The sequence below is a fragment of the Python bivittatus genome, unplaced genomic scaffold (assembly GCF_059951505.1).
Source record: "Python bivittatus isolate LINGU-HERP-01145 unplaced genomic scaffold, Pbiv_v1 ctg000690_np1212, whole genome shotgun sequence".
Lineage (NCBI taxonomy): Eukaryota > Metazoa > Chordata > Lepidosauria > Squamata > Pythonidae > Python > Python bivittatus.
In genome coordinates, this window is record NW_028277096.1 from 2,685,265 (window position 1) to 2,699,800 (window position 14,536).

Genomic DNA, 14,536 nt, shown 5'->3' on the forward strand with positions numbered 1-14,536 from the left:
TTCCACACATCCAGGCAATAGACAGATGTGACTGATTTTCCCAAGAATGTACAAAAATGTTGATTTTTGCCCAAATCTGTCTAAGTTTTGGAATATAAGAAAAAATAAAAAATATACAATATAAAAGAGAAGAAATATAAAAAGAGCAAAATTATAAATTTAATTCATTCAGAACAAAAGATCTATGGCAGTACCTTACTGTATTCATTATTTCTACTGCAGATCTAACCACAGAAATTAATGGCAAAGTTAAAAAAAAATAATAAACTCCAGATCATGTTGTACAGATTTTCATTCTGTAGATTTATTAGAATAAATACAAAAACCAATTCAGAAGATAGATTTCAGGCTATAAAATATAATTTAATAAATGTTATCAAATGGATACCAACATACATTTGGCAGTCAGCCAGCACCTATCAGATAAGTTAATGTACTATTACCATAAAAATTAGATCAAATAATTTCATTTAATACATTACTAAAAGAGAAAAATCAGCAAAATGCATCAACCTAGATGCATACAGAATAAATGTAAGAAGAGATTAGGCTAAAGTTTATCCACTGAAGACTTCACATGAATTTTGAAAAACAATCTGAACACTATAAGGTACCAAGGTTAAAGCAAAACTTCAGGTTAATAACAGCAACAAACACAGTACTTGCTGCTGAAAAAATTAAGACAAAGCATGAAAAAGGGTCAGATAAGGAAATAAATCTAAGGGACTATTAAACCAGATGGATGTGAATTTGGTTCCCACTGAACCTAACAGAATTTACACAGGCACCAATCTGTGTCCCCATCCCCTCAAAAAAGCATGTTGTATGTCTACAACAGTGTTTCTCAACCTTGGCATACTGGCTTGAGATTTCTGGGAGTTTAAGTCCACACATCTTCAAGTTGCCAAGGTTGAGAAACACTGGTCTACAGTCTTGTACTCAACTACTGCCAATTTTTGGTAAGTTGAATGTAGTGGTCTTAGGTGAACAAGAATTGAAAGAATACATAGGGGCAGAAATCAACTCATAAAAATGGTAGTAAGAAAAAAAGGGGGGTTATTCTCAAAATGCCTAGTTTCTGCCTTGACCATACTTTTCTCACTGATCCTGCCAGTATGTGGCCTCAATATATTCTAGAGGTTTCATATCCAGTTCTCAGTCCAAAAAGAAAAGTTGTGTTTGTTAATGCTCAATAAGAAAGAAGAATCTTAATCTATCCATTTCAACATTTTTGTACATTCTTGGGAAAATCAATCACATCTATCTATTGCCTGGATGTATGGAACTACTATAAAGCTTACTTCTGGCAAATCATCTAACAATGGAAAATTAAATAAAGCTACCCTATCCTTATCATTCTGCCCATGAACATAAGAAGTTTATCTCAAAAGTTTATCTTAATACCGAAGTGAAAGGTTGAAAAAGCTTAATAAAATATGCAGTCCCTTGGTGTTTTCAATAGAAAGGCAAAGAAACTCTAAGCATCATACCCAAGCCATTGGTTTTTAATTAATAAATGACATGATGCCATGTCCAGCAACACAGTGCTCAGCTTGTTGATAAAAAAAAAAGGAAACCTGAAAAAGAGAGACCATGGTTAAATATACTGAGATAATAGTTTAAAATGGGAATATCTTTTAGGTTAGGATTAAAGCTGAGTTTCAAATCTGAAAAGTTTGAAGGTCATCACTTCAATCTGTGACAGAAAGCAAAGGAATGGAATATGGACCCTGAGAGCGAACATGCATGGACACTGGTATCTGACCTTTGTAGCTAAGCTGTCAAGCCTGTTCAACAAGTATTAGCAAGCTTTACATATGTGCAACAACTAAGAGTTTCTCTTGTTTTTCCTTCCATAGTTGTGTGTCTATTCTAAAACTTCTACTATTTGGAGTTCACTCAATTTCAGGATATAATCAAAACCTATTTATTGTTAAAGGAAGATTTCTCCATAGAGTAGTGTTCATATCCACACCTTAAACTAATGTCTTTGACTTAAACACTGAATTAAATGACAGACACCAGAGTCTGGGACAGGTTCTAACATCTATGTGCTAGCTGCTTCCCTGTTATTTAAGACTTCTAGTCTCATACCAATTCTCATAATTACATTCAGTTCTCACGTAACTCTGAAAAGGACCTTATGCATTTTTGTGTTCTTGTGTTCTACTGGGGAGATACAACACATTAAGACAATAGTTGGTTGAACTCAAGAGATCCTAAGTATATTTTGGATGAAGAGTTCCATAAATGAAGGAATCCACTTTTATAAGTCCATTATTTATAACCTGCCAACCTGATACCAATGAAGTGAAACATACTCAGCGTGTCTACTTGCTTTCTGCCATAGGTAAACAGGGAATGTGCTGTGAATATATTTGCTGCCCAATTCATTCTGGAATATATTTCAAGGCCTATCAAGAGAAACAGTAAACACAGAGAGCATTAAAGTAATTTTCAAAGGAAAAATGCCATAGCCTGAAACCATCTTCCTTTCTTAATCTAGCTTGCTCTTCTGTTATTATTCATTTTTTAAAATCTCGTTTATGATAATGCCAATATCCTCTTTTACATATGATGTGAGCAATGAAGCATTATCCTGAATAGAAACCATTTCTCAGTGATAAGACACTTTGTGAGCAGAATGTTTTGGTATCTGGAGATGCTGTTTCAGTGAGGACACTTTCCAGTCAGGAAGATACTTCAAACATGGCTGACTCCTTCTTCTTCATGTTGTATAAAGAATAAAAGAGTCAAAACATGGCTGACTCTTTATTCTTTAGGCAACATGAAGAAGAAGAAGAGGGAATCAGCCATGTTTGAAGTATCATCCTGACTGGATACCAAAACACTCTGCTAACACACTTATATTACATGTAATGAGTCAGAGGTTCATAAAATCCCAGTTAGGCTTGGAAAGACTCCAGTTTGAAGTTCAGAAGTACAACAGTCCCAGGTTTGAAAGTGCAAAGATCTGAGTTTTTAACAGCTTCATATGCTTTTCTACATTTGTAAAAATACATCACTCCCTTGCAGCAGTGTTACAGCATTTTCCTCAGTAGAAAGAAGATAATCTGTTTGTGTTCCCCCTCAGATCTTATGATTAGCAGGGTAATAGCTGCCATTCTGCATTCCTGGAAAGCATCCAGAAAGGCAGTTCTCTCATAAGACTGCTACTGACTGACAAATAGCAGATTTCTTCAAGTCAGAAAATGTGGGAGGAAGAAAGAGACAATTATATTTCTGTAGAGAGAAAAAAGTAATTCCTTGTTTAATGCAATTATTTTCTAATTTGTAATTTTAGGAATATTTCTAACCTTTTTGCCCGCAGAAATAATTTTTCTAATCAAAGTGATTGAGCTAGGTAAGTATTTTAAATCAATACCTAACTTTTGTAGATAATTGATTCTGCTACTCAGAATAAAAACCTATAATCCAAAGAGCTGTTTGTATTCTATCACCTATCTACAGGATACAATAGAGAGTGAAATAGAAAATAATAAATAACAAATTGAATTAAAATAAAAATCCCAAATATTCTGGTCAATTTTACTCAGTTAAAATCCAGTGCATCTATATATCATAATAGGCCCTATTGTACTCAGTAGGATTTACTTCAGAGTAGTCATAAGAGTGCATTTAATGTAATGGCAGAGGGGAGGAAGAGAGAAAATCTTATCTTGTCCAGACCTGTCTGCAAAAAATCTTACTCCTAATCCCAAGGCTAGTTCAAGGTAGGTGAATTACCGTTATCACACTGGATCCAAAGAAGCAGGAGCCTATTCCAGTTCCTAGGAAGCCCCTGGATTAAGCTTCCTTTACAGCTGGACAGCTGGACAAAATTCATCACTAAATTATGACTCAGGATTCAAGAAACATATTAGCATCATGCAAACTGCAGTAACTACCACCTGGCTCACTGGTATCCTTAAATAAACTGCTTCAATTAACTATAACTATAAACAATCAGAATCAATAAGTATCACAAAATCAGCGTTGGTTTTTCTAAGGAATCTCACAATGAGGAGCTAAGGAAGAGCGTAAGCTATATTGTTTGATGCACTCTCAATTTATGAGGTGAGAAAGAAGCACTTGACAATTTTTTCAGGCATTCTCTGCTATATATAAGAGATCTGTGGGTTCTCTGAAAATAAAAAGATTAATGATCACTGGACTACCAACCTAAATTAAACATTGAGTTTAGATTAAGCAGGGATTCCCTTCCCCCAAGTACTAGAGTGCATCGCTTATACCTTAAATTTGTTTTTTTTTAAATCATTACGATCTTGCATTGTGATTTTAATTTACTTACTTACTAGCTAGAGAACTCCAGTTGCATATATACTGTGTGTGTGTGCGTGTGTGTGTGTCAGAAGTAGTTTGCCACTGCTTCCTACCCAGGGCTGCGAAAGTGTGACTGGCCCAAGGTCACCCAGCTGGCTTTCAGCCTAAGGCAGGACTAAAACTCACAGTCTCCCAGTTTCCAGGCTGGTGCCTTGACCACTACCCCAAACTGGCCCTAATATCCTATATGTGAGGACAAAATAAAAGATTTGCTTTAAATTCATTAATAATAATAGAACTCAGTAAAACACTGAGGCAAGATAAATTAGTTTAGATCAAAATATTCCTCCATTGTAATAAGGACTGAAATTATGTAGATATACAGCGGGGCAAAAAAGTATTTAGTCAGCCACCAATTGTGCAAGTTCTCCCACTTAAAAAGATGAGAGAGGCCTGTAATTTTCATCATAGGTATACCTCAACTATGAGAGACAAAATGGGGGGAAAAATCCAGAAAATCACATTGTCTGATTTTTAAAGAATTTATTTGCAAATCATGGTGGAAAATAAGTATTTGGTCACCTACAAACAAGCAAGATGTCTGGCTCTCACAGACCTGTAACTACTTCTTTAAGAGGCTCCTCTGTCCTCCACTCGTTACCTGTAGTAATGGCACCTGTTTGACCTTGTTATCAGTATAAAAGACACCTGTCCACAACCTCAAACAGTCACACTCCAAATTCCACTATGGCCAAGATCAAAGAGCTGTTGAAGGACACCAGAAACAAAATTGTAGACCTGCACCAGGCTGGGAAGACTGAATCTGCAATAGGCAAGCAGCTTGGTGTGAAGAAATCAACTGTGGGAGCAATAATTAGAAAATGGAAGACATACAAGACCACGGATAATCTCCCTCGATCTGGGGCTCCACACAAGATCTCACCCCGTGGGGTCAAAATGATCACAAGAATGGTGAGCAAAAATCCCAGAACCACACGGGGGGACTAGTAAATGACCTGCAGAGAGCTGGGACCAAAGTAACAAAGGCTACCATCAGTAACACACTACGCCGCCAGGGACTCAAATCCTGCAGTGCCAGACGTGTCCCCTGCTTAAGCCAGTACATGTCTGGGCCCGTCTGAAGTTTGCTAGAGAGCATTTGGATGATCCAGAAGAGGATTGGGAGAATGTCATATGGTCAGATGAAACCAAAGTAGAACGTTTTGGTCTAAACTCAACTCGTCGTGTTTGGAGGAGAGAGAATGCTGAGTTGCATCCAAAGAACACCATACCTACTGTGAAGCATGGGGGTGGAAACATCATGCTTTGGGGCTGTTTTTCTGCAAAGGGACCAGGACGACTGATCCGTGTAAAGGAAAGAATGAATGGGGCCATGTATCATGAGATTTTGAGTGAACACCTCCTTCCATCAGCAAGGGCATTGAAGATGAAACGTGGCTGGGTCTTTCAGCATGACAATGATCCCAAACACACCGCCCGGGCAACGAAGGAGTGGCTTCGTAAGAAGCATTTCAAGGTCCTGGAGTGGCCTAGCCAGTCTCCAGATCTCAACCCCGTGGAAAACCTTTGGAGGGAGTTGAAAGTCCGTGTTGCCCAGCGACAGCCCCAAAACATCACTGCTCTAGAGGAGATCTGCATGGAGGAATGGGCCAAAATACCAGCAACAGTGTGTGAAAACCTTGTGAAGACTTACAGAAAACGTTTGACCTCTGTCATTGCCAACAAAGGATATATAACAAAGTACTGAGATGAACTTTTGATATTGACCAAATACTTATTTCCACCATGATTTGCAAATAAATTCTTTAAAAATCAGACAATGTGATTTTCTGGATTTTTCCCCCCATTTTGTCTCTCATAGTTGAGGTATACCTATGATGAAAATTACAGGCCTCTCTCATCTTTTTAAGTGGGAGAACTTGCACAATTGGTGGCTGACTAAATACTTTTTTGCCCCACTGTAAGCATTCCCCGCAGTTCCAAAGTGAATGGCAGACTTTATGTATCCAAGATGTATTACCCACCTCCTGAATTGCATTAAAAACATATAGAAAAATACTCAGGAACCTAGAACGGACCCCTGAGGACTCAGTGTCATGGAGTTCTCATATGATTGGGAAGGAGGCAGTAGTATTCATTGGGGAGGAGGGGCTCTAAATAGGCATAATGGTTGTCATGGCAATGCAATCTAAGCACCACCTCTTTTGTACATGCATCTGAATTGCATGTATGTACAAAGGGGTGGGGTTTTGATCACAAGGCTGTAACCACCATCTTACCACCCACCTACCCCCTGCAGATGCTGCTGAAGGCAGGGAAAACAGAAAATTGTGGAAGGAAAATGGAAGGGGATTATTATGGAGGAAAAAATTGTGACTCAGTGGAACTGTGAACAGGAAAACTCCACGCTGCAATTTTTGTCCAAGCAATTATCCAGACTCAATTAGAGAAAAAAGTACCCTTATATACATAAAGTATACAAAATATTTTTTCTGAAATGTAACAACTGAGTTTCGTTACTTTTATGGGGATTTTTTCCCTCACAATCACGCTATTTTTATATATAAAAACCATCAAGAAGCTTCAATTTCTTTATTACTATTTCATACAATAAAAGACATCTGGACAATTTGCTTACAAGTTTTAAAGCCATTTTCTCTGGAAATGGAAGAAAGCTGCACTTTCACTAAGTGCAATGATAAATTTCCATTCTAACCACTATACAAAAGTTACACTATATCTATACAGCCCTGCAAGTCATAGACCACTCTCTTTTCTTTACATGCAAGTGTTTTCTGAACAGGAAGTTGTATCAATGTTTGATGTGGCTCCTATATCAAAACGAGAGCACTCTAATGCATTCTTTCAAGTTTTATCAGAAACAATCCACTTCAGTTCAAACACATTCATGCAAACCTAGTGTTCAGTTTACCAAGCTTTACAAAGATATCCCTCCTAAAGTATTGTAAATCCAGACTTACAAAATAATTTGGCATGTAATGCAAGGAGTCTCTACTGCGACTCTCTGAGATGGGAAAAAACAGCATTCACTTCTAAATCTAAAAAGTAAGTTTATTTTTGTTTTGCATTGAAGCGCAGCTAAAAAGACTGGCAGTCTGATAATGCACAGGTCACTCTTGGCTAATGGAAACTTAACCAGTTTCAACTCAAAGCTGTATTCTTACACAGAACTCCTGTTTAACGTAAAAGCTCCATTCAAACTTTATTTCATTACTCAGATTACAGTTCAGGAAACATTTATGAAGTAAGCAATGTTTTGTAGCTCTTGAGTTGCAACAAAACTACAGATATGACAAAGAGGCAGAAAAGATTTATACTACAATCCTACACATCTCCATCAAAATATTTCTGAAACTTACTGACATTACTACTGAAACTGGTCGATGAGATTTACTCAAATGTGAGCAGAAGATTACAGTTTTAAAAAAGAGACAGAACTTCCATCTATCTCAAAAACTAGGCAAACCTGATTGCAACAATATATTTATAAATGATCGTCCAGCTGCGTCAAAAAAAACTAGGAAATACAGGTGGACATTCCTATTTCTCAATTACTACAGAGGCACCAAAACTCACAGCTAGCCTTAATTGCCTAAAAATAAATAATTAACAGAAATATATTCCCAAATTTTACTTCTGTAATCAGTTTAATATAAGTTGTTTACATGATATTCAGCATTTATTTTTATAGAGTGCTAGCTTTACTTTTAAGAATAATAGCACTGTCTATGTTTTGCAAGTGTGTTAGACCCTCAGGAAAGTTAAAAATCAGAGCTATTTCCTATTTCTAATTCTTTTAAAGGTAGTCCTTGACTTACAACAACTGGGACTGGAACTTCCATTGCTAAGCAATGTAGTCATTAAGTGTGTCACACCAATTTTACAACCTTTTTCGCCACAGTCATTAAGCAAATCACCACAGTCGTTAAGCAAATCTGGCTTCCCCCACTGACTCTGCTTGTCAGAAGCCCCCTGGGAAGGTTGCAAATGGCTCCTGGGAAGGTTGCAAATGGCGAACGTGTGACCCCAGGATGTTGCAACTATGATAAATACATGCCAGTTGCCAAGCACCCAAATTCTGATCACGTGGCCACAGGGACGCTGCGATGGTCGTAAGTCACTTTTTTCAGTGCCGTCATAACTTTGAACAGTCATTAAACGAATGGTTGTAAGTCAAGGACTACCTGTATGTATTTGATTTGAATCTATTTTTTTAGGCAGCAACGTAATATTAAGCTTTACTCAAATCTTTTTATTTTTATTTAGCTTGTTATGAAAGCAAATCTCTAACAGCAAACCCAAGCAGATACAGGATGCACAAATGATGTCCAAGTTGTGATTTAAAGCCCTTTCTGAATCACAACACCAGGGGCATCCTTGGGGGAAGGTCAACAACATCAAAATGGTAAGTGCAACCAGACAATCAACACCCAATCCTTTTTAACATGCATCACATACATGTAGAAGGGGTACAGTTTTGATCACCAAGTTGTCCCCACCATTTTGACAACACTGACACACACATACACATACATTCCAGGGAGGCTCCTGCTTAACTATTTTTGCACCTCACCTAGCCAACCTTCACTGATCTTACAAAGCTAAGCAGGGCTGTATCTGGTTAGTACCTGACAGTAAAAAAAGAAGAAGCAGCAGCAGCAGCAGCAGCAGCAGCAGCAGCAGCAGCAGCAGCAGCAGCAGCAAAGTCCATACTGTTGCCAAGATAGTTATATGGTTGGGTCCATGAAGTCACCAGGAGTAAAGCAAAGCAAATTTTATCTTTCAAACAAGAACAAAAGATTTCTATTTGACTTTCAGAGAGCATGCAGTTACATTTCAAATATATATGATACCTTAAGGAAAACAGCAACAAGCAGTATAGGCATCTTTACTTTAAGAAAAAATTATTTATAACAATTGTTACAAATATCTCATCTTGTAGTATCAGTGGCACATATTTATGAATTAAATTCTGATAATATCCCTATGCAAATTAATACTCTTACAAGTGGCAACCATCACCAACTTATTCTGTAATCAGCTTGAATATATTTATAGTTTTAAGTATAATGATCCTTAATAATAACATTGCTGAACACTTACAATTATGCCCAAGAAGTAGGGTAATATACAAGTTCTAAATAATCAAAACTCTTATTTCAGTAACTTACTTTGCATAACAAACTCTAAATTTGTCACACTTATGAATATTCATCTGTTTGCCACAAAAGAATTGTGAACAAAAACCAAGATTTAACCAAACTGCCTAATATATCCATTTGTTAATTAACCCTTAATTACTTTGAATTGAAGACAAGGGAAATGTTGCCACATCTGATAAGATTTCCACAGAACTCACAGTTAACAAATATATATTTACCCATGTATAATAGTACAGGCTTAAATAACAGTATGTAAACTCCACTATTAGTAGCTTCTGAAGTTATTGTTGTTAAGAATGTCATTTTAATAATATTTTTTTCAAGCATGCAAAAAGTTTAATGTGACCAAAATATAGTTGGTATTAAAGGCGTGCATGAAATGGAAAAAATGGTTTGCTCTGTGCACGGAACAAATGTTCTGTGGCTCAGAAGTTTTAATAGACATCCCAGTGGGTCACAATCCAGCCAAATCAAAACCTGGATCATTTTGGTTGTTCTCAGTTTTAGATGAGGAAAAGAAAATCTGGAGTCATCTTACTGGTTAGGCTATGAAGAGGCTAATTTGAACTGAAAAAAAGGTTATAGATCTGAAAGAGTTTAATATGGTATCAGTCTAGATCAGTGTTTCTCAGCCTTAGCAACTTTAAGATGTGTGGACTTCAAATCCCAGAATTCCCCAGCCAGCATTCACACTTTATTTCAGAGAATACTTTCCTGTTCTTTAGCATGAATTTAGTAAAATCATCAGAATATACAATAATGGGTAGGATGATAAGCCAGTTCTCGGTTATAAGAACCTCCCACGGCAAGGTTAATTTCCGCCAACCCACACTGGAAGGAAATCACCTTTCAATCACTGTTTCTATGTTAGACAATGTTCAAACAGTTCAATTTTCCTGTTTTCTACACTTTCTAAGGTATGAGCTTACAAGCTGTCCAGAGAAGACTATGGGCATGAGTTTAGGAAACCAGATTATATATACAAACAAGTAATTCAGGAATATATATGTAACACCAGCTAATAATATCATGCTTCAGGTATAACACATTGAACTACAATAGCTATAAACATATTCAGTGAGTTAATTTGATAGCCCAGAAGCTCAGAAGTGCAAGATTGCTGGAAAAAACTTTTACAGAAACCAAACCAGTTAGAAGCCGACAGAAATAGGGCATTATTTCCAGATAGTCAAGTTAATACCATTGGATGTCCCCATCATCACAAAATCTTTAGTACCATTCCCTTGCCCTCAAAAATTAAGCTCCTAAACCCAAATTACTACAAAAGCTATTTGATACCTCATTACCATCTTGATTTTTATCAAGCAGAAAAGTTGAAGTGCATTACTTACTTTTCCCAAAGCCCTTTGAAATGGGGACATCTAAACAGTAGTTTTAAACACCAATAGTTTCCAGTGCTGGAGTATAAATAAATTGATTTTAGGAGGTAACAATGGGCAAAATCAATTTGTTCCACTTAAAAGAAACAAGCACTTTTGTTCCCCACCCTTAGGTAATGTCTAAGACACACTTCAGACCAGTGTTTCTCAACCTCCAACCTTACTTGGAGAAGAAAGATTGAGACGGTGATAGTCCACACATCTTGCTGAGGTTTCAACTCCCAAAATTCCCCAGCTAGCATGCTCCACACATCTTAATGTTGTTGAGGTTGAGAAACATTGCTTTAGACTAAAGTTCCCTGTCCCTAAATGACTATCACCGTCCCAATCTTTCTTCTCCAATTATGCCAGCCTCCCATTCCAATCAAGTCTCCAATCAAGTATCAAAGCAGGATGGATTCATAATGGAGGATCAAATCAGACCAAGGCCAACAAGGATGCAACTTTATTATTCTGCTTTTAAACTTGCTAGCAATTGCTAGCATTTGCATTTTATTAAAACAAGAAGTGCACAGATAGGTTGAATGTTAAGAGCCTGACATGAACTGCAATGGGGGAAAAAGAAAGCCATTGTCAGACAAATCATTCTCCTCTATTCCATTCCTGTCCATCTGACATATTCAAAAAAGCAGTGGAGTGGGACTTGAAAGAATACAAATTTAAAACAGTATGGCTCCACATACAGATCTATAGTTAAATTGCTTATTAATTAATCACAGAATGTGAAGGTAGAAAAGATCTTGGAGATCACCTAGTCCAACCCTCCCGCACCTAGTGCAGGAATCCACTAGTTCAGCATACCAACTATATACTACTACAACTCTAACTGTGTTTATCTGTTTGTCTGTTTCTACCCTTAAGTTAGCCCAAACGGTGCATTATACCACAACAATTTTTGAATTAAGATACCTAAAATCTGCTAACTTAAAGAATGCATACAAAATCCAGAACCCATTACTCCTGTGGAATTAAAATTTCCACAATGTTCACCCCAGTTTTATTTGCAAATTTGGGGCTGTTGCAGCATCCCCAGAGTCACTGGAGAAGCCGGGAAGAAGCTGGAAGTTGCTCCTGCTCCCACTGCTTTTTTGCCCACCTGTGGTCATTCTGTTTATCTGTTTGGGTAAGCAAATACTGGCTTATTATTGAAGTTCATTTGCCACTACAATGAACTTGTGAACTTATAATGAACTTATTATTCTATTTATGATATATACTCTTCTTAGATGATCACGGGGCCATCCAGCATTGGGGTAAAAAATATGGTCAGCCTAAAATTTAATATTCATTCTGGTCACATCAGACTGCATTACCTTTCTCTCAAAGGGAGGCCCAACGGGGGTCCCAGGATTGTGTAGTCCCTTATAAATTTGTGGCTCGATCTGCCTGTTACATTTACTGGAGAGAGGAGCAAACTATTTCTTCTCCAAGCAACCACCTCTGCTTATCCAGGCTTTAGGGTCTCTTAATCCCTTCTTCTAGGGGCGTCAGGGCCACCCAAAAGGAGTGGTAATGAAAAACTCTACTCACTACAATTGATGTTTCTCTCCTAATTTGTGGGTAGGAAAGCAAAACCTTCATGTTTCGAGGCCAGGTGGTACCACCACCACTAATTTGTGGTGGGGATGAAATAAATCACTTTCAAGACTGCTTCCTATTCTTATTTAATACAAGAGGAAAGCATGTGGTACACCAAATCTCACTGAGTTTGATGTGCACCTCAAACTCCTTCTGAACTTAACACCTCATTTTCCAAAGTGACCTCCCTCCCTGAGTAGCCTGTATGGGAAAGTGTTCACTGCCTTCTCCAGTTACTCAAGATATTTTGCTTCCATCCTGCACTGAGGTTTCTAGCACTTTCTTTAGACCTTAGGAGATCTTCCCAGCAAGCTCATCCCACAATGATAATCTTAGGAACCCACAAGGCTTCCTGGTCTTTTCTGTACTAGTTGGGAAAGAGAGGGGCAGATGGTGTAGATTTCACATTTTCACTATCCAATATCTTGGAAGAAGGGTTCATTGGCAGAGCACAATTTTTTTTACACCAGATAAGTTCTCCCAGCAGTATCCGACTATAAATAAAAGGAACCCTTCTTCACTCACCAACCAACCTCTTTTCTACTATCCAAACCGCTCTTTGCCCTTAGACCTTCAGCCAAATCCTTTTTTCTGCAGGAACAACACTGCCTCCTTGTCACAGACTCGACTCCCAGCACCACATAACTTACCACGCTAAGATCCCCCTTCTATCCCTTAGATCCACATTACTTCCCGGACCCCCTCCTCCTGCTTGCCTCCTCCCCCTTCCTTTCCACCCTCGTCTCCTCTCGGCCGCTCACGTTGCTGCCCCCTCGCACTTCACACGCACAATTATATAATTCCCTTTGCCACTTCGGCGCCACGCCCCCTTCCTTGCCCCCTCCCCAACCGCCAAACCCCTCCCTCCACTAGCCACTCTTCGGGGGCCTGCAGCTCTTCGCAGCCCAAGCATCGCCGCTGCACCCCACCTTCTCCCGAGACCACCTGCACCGCGCCCCCTTCTTTGCATCCCCCGTTACCTCCCCTCCTCCCTGCTGCTCCTCCCGCCCAAATCGCACTTCTTCGCCTTCGCCCCGTTTCGCAGACACTCCGCACGCCTCTGCGCCCCGCCCCTTCCTCGACAGCCCCCCTCCCCCAAATAGGGGAGCAACCCCAGTTTAGAACCCCACCTTCTTCCCCCTGACAGCTGCCCCGGCGGCTCACCTGCTGACGCCTCCGTGGGGCGGGCGGGCGCGTTGACAGCCGCCTTCGCCCCCCAACCACCGCCGGCCGGCCTGCCTGCCTGCCTGCCTCTCTGCCGTCTCCCTCAGGCCGGGCCAAGGCCGCTGGGGGCGGCGTGAAAAGGAGGAGGAGGAGGAGGAGGAGCGGCTGGCCGAGGCGTCTGAGCTCAGCTCCTGCAGGGCCGGTGGCGCTGGCGCTGCTGCTGGGGCCCCGGCTCCCGCTGTGGGCTCCTGGGCACCCGGGGCCCCCTGGCTGCAACTGTCCCTCTCCGGTGGCTCCTCCGGCTGCTCCTCCTCGGCTCTGGCTGGCTGGCTCGGGTGGGGACGGGGAGGAGCGGGAGGCGGGACCCAGCGGCCGAGTAAGCGCCGCCGCGGCGGGGGTGCAGAGAGAGAAAAGGGGAGTGGGAGAAATGGAGGCCGCCGCCGCCGCGATTTTTGCCCCTTCCCCGTCTTAGCCGCGCGCCGCCGCCATCTTGGGGATGGTGGCAGCTGGGGAGAGCTGTGAGCAATGGCCAGGGGGAGCGCGGAGCGAGAACCGGAGCGGAGGCCGACAGAGCGCCGCTGCCGCCCCCAGCCTCTTCCACTCCCCTGCACGGAGCGCTCGCCTCCCTAGGTGGCCGTGCTGCGGGCGCTGAGCCGCCGCACCGCGCTTGCAGCAGAGGCGTCGAGGGGAGCGGAGGCAGGGCATGTGCGCGCTTTCCAGACCACGCTCCTGCCTTCATTCACCAGCCGCCTCCGTCTCCCAGTCTGCCCCAGCCTGGTCCCCTCCAGATGTGGTCTGCTGGGCTACGGATCCCCTCCCTCCAAAGCAGCAAGGGGAAACGCTGGCGCCAGTCTTTCTTTTTAGCGAGTGCTTTTTGCACGTAGGTATTCTTAAACACTTTCCATG

General features: G+C 40.6%; 1 protein-coding gene across 6 annotated transcripts in view; it reads right to left on the reverse strand.

Moving 5' to 3' along the window:
• NCOA1 (nuclear receptor coactivator 1) overlaps positions 1-14,137 on the reverse strand; it is a 290,001-nt gene extending 275,864 nt beyond the window's left edge. For 2 of the 6 annotated variants that reach the window (XM_088152158.1, XM_088152157.1), the window contains exon 1: positions 13,631-14,137. The gene's annotated coding sequence lies outside the window, so the exon portion shown is untranslated. The remainder of the gene's footprint in view (positions 1-13,630) is intronic. The other 4 variants (XM_088152155.1, XM_088152154.1, XM_088152152.1 and 1 more) reach the window with 2 other exon arrangements.
• Positions 14,138-14,536: the final 399 nt, after the last annotated feature.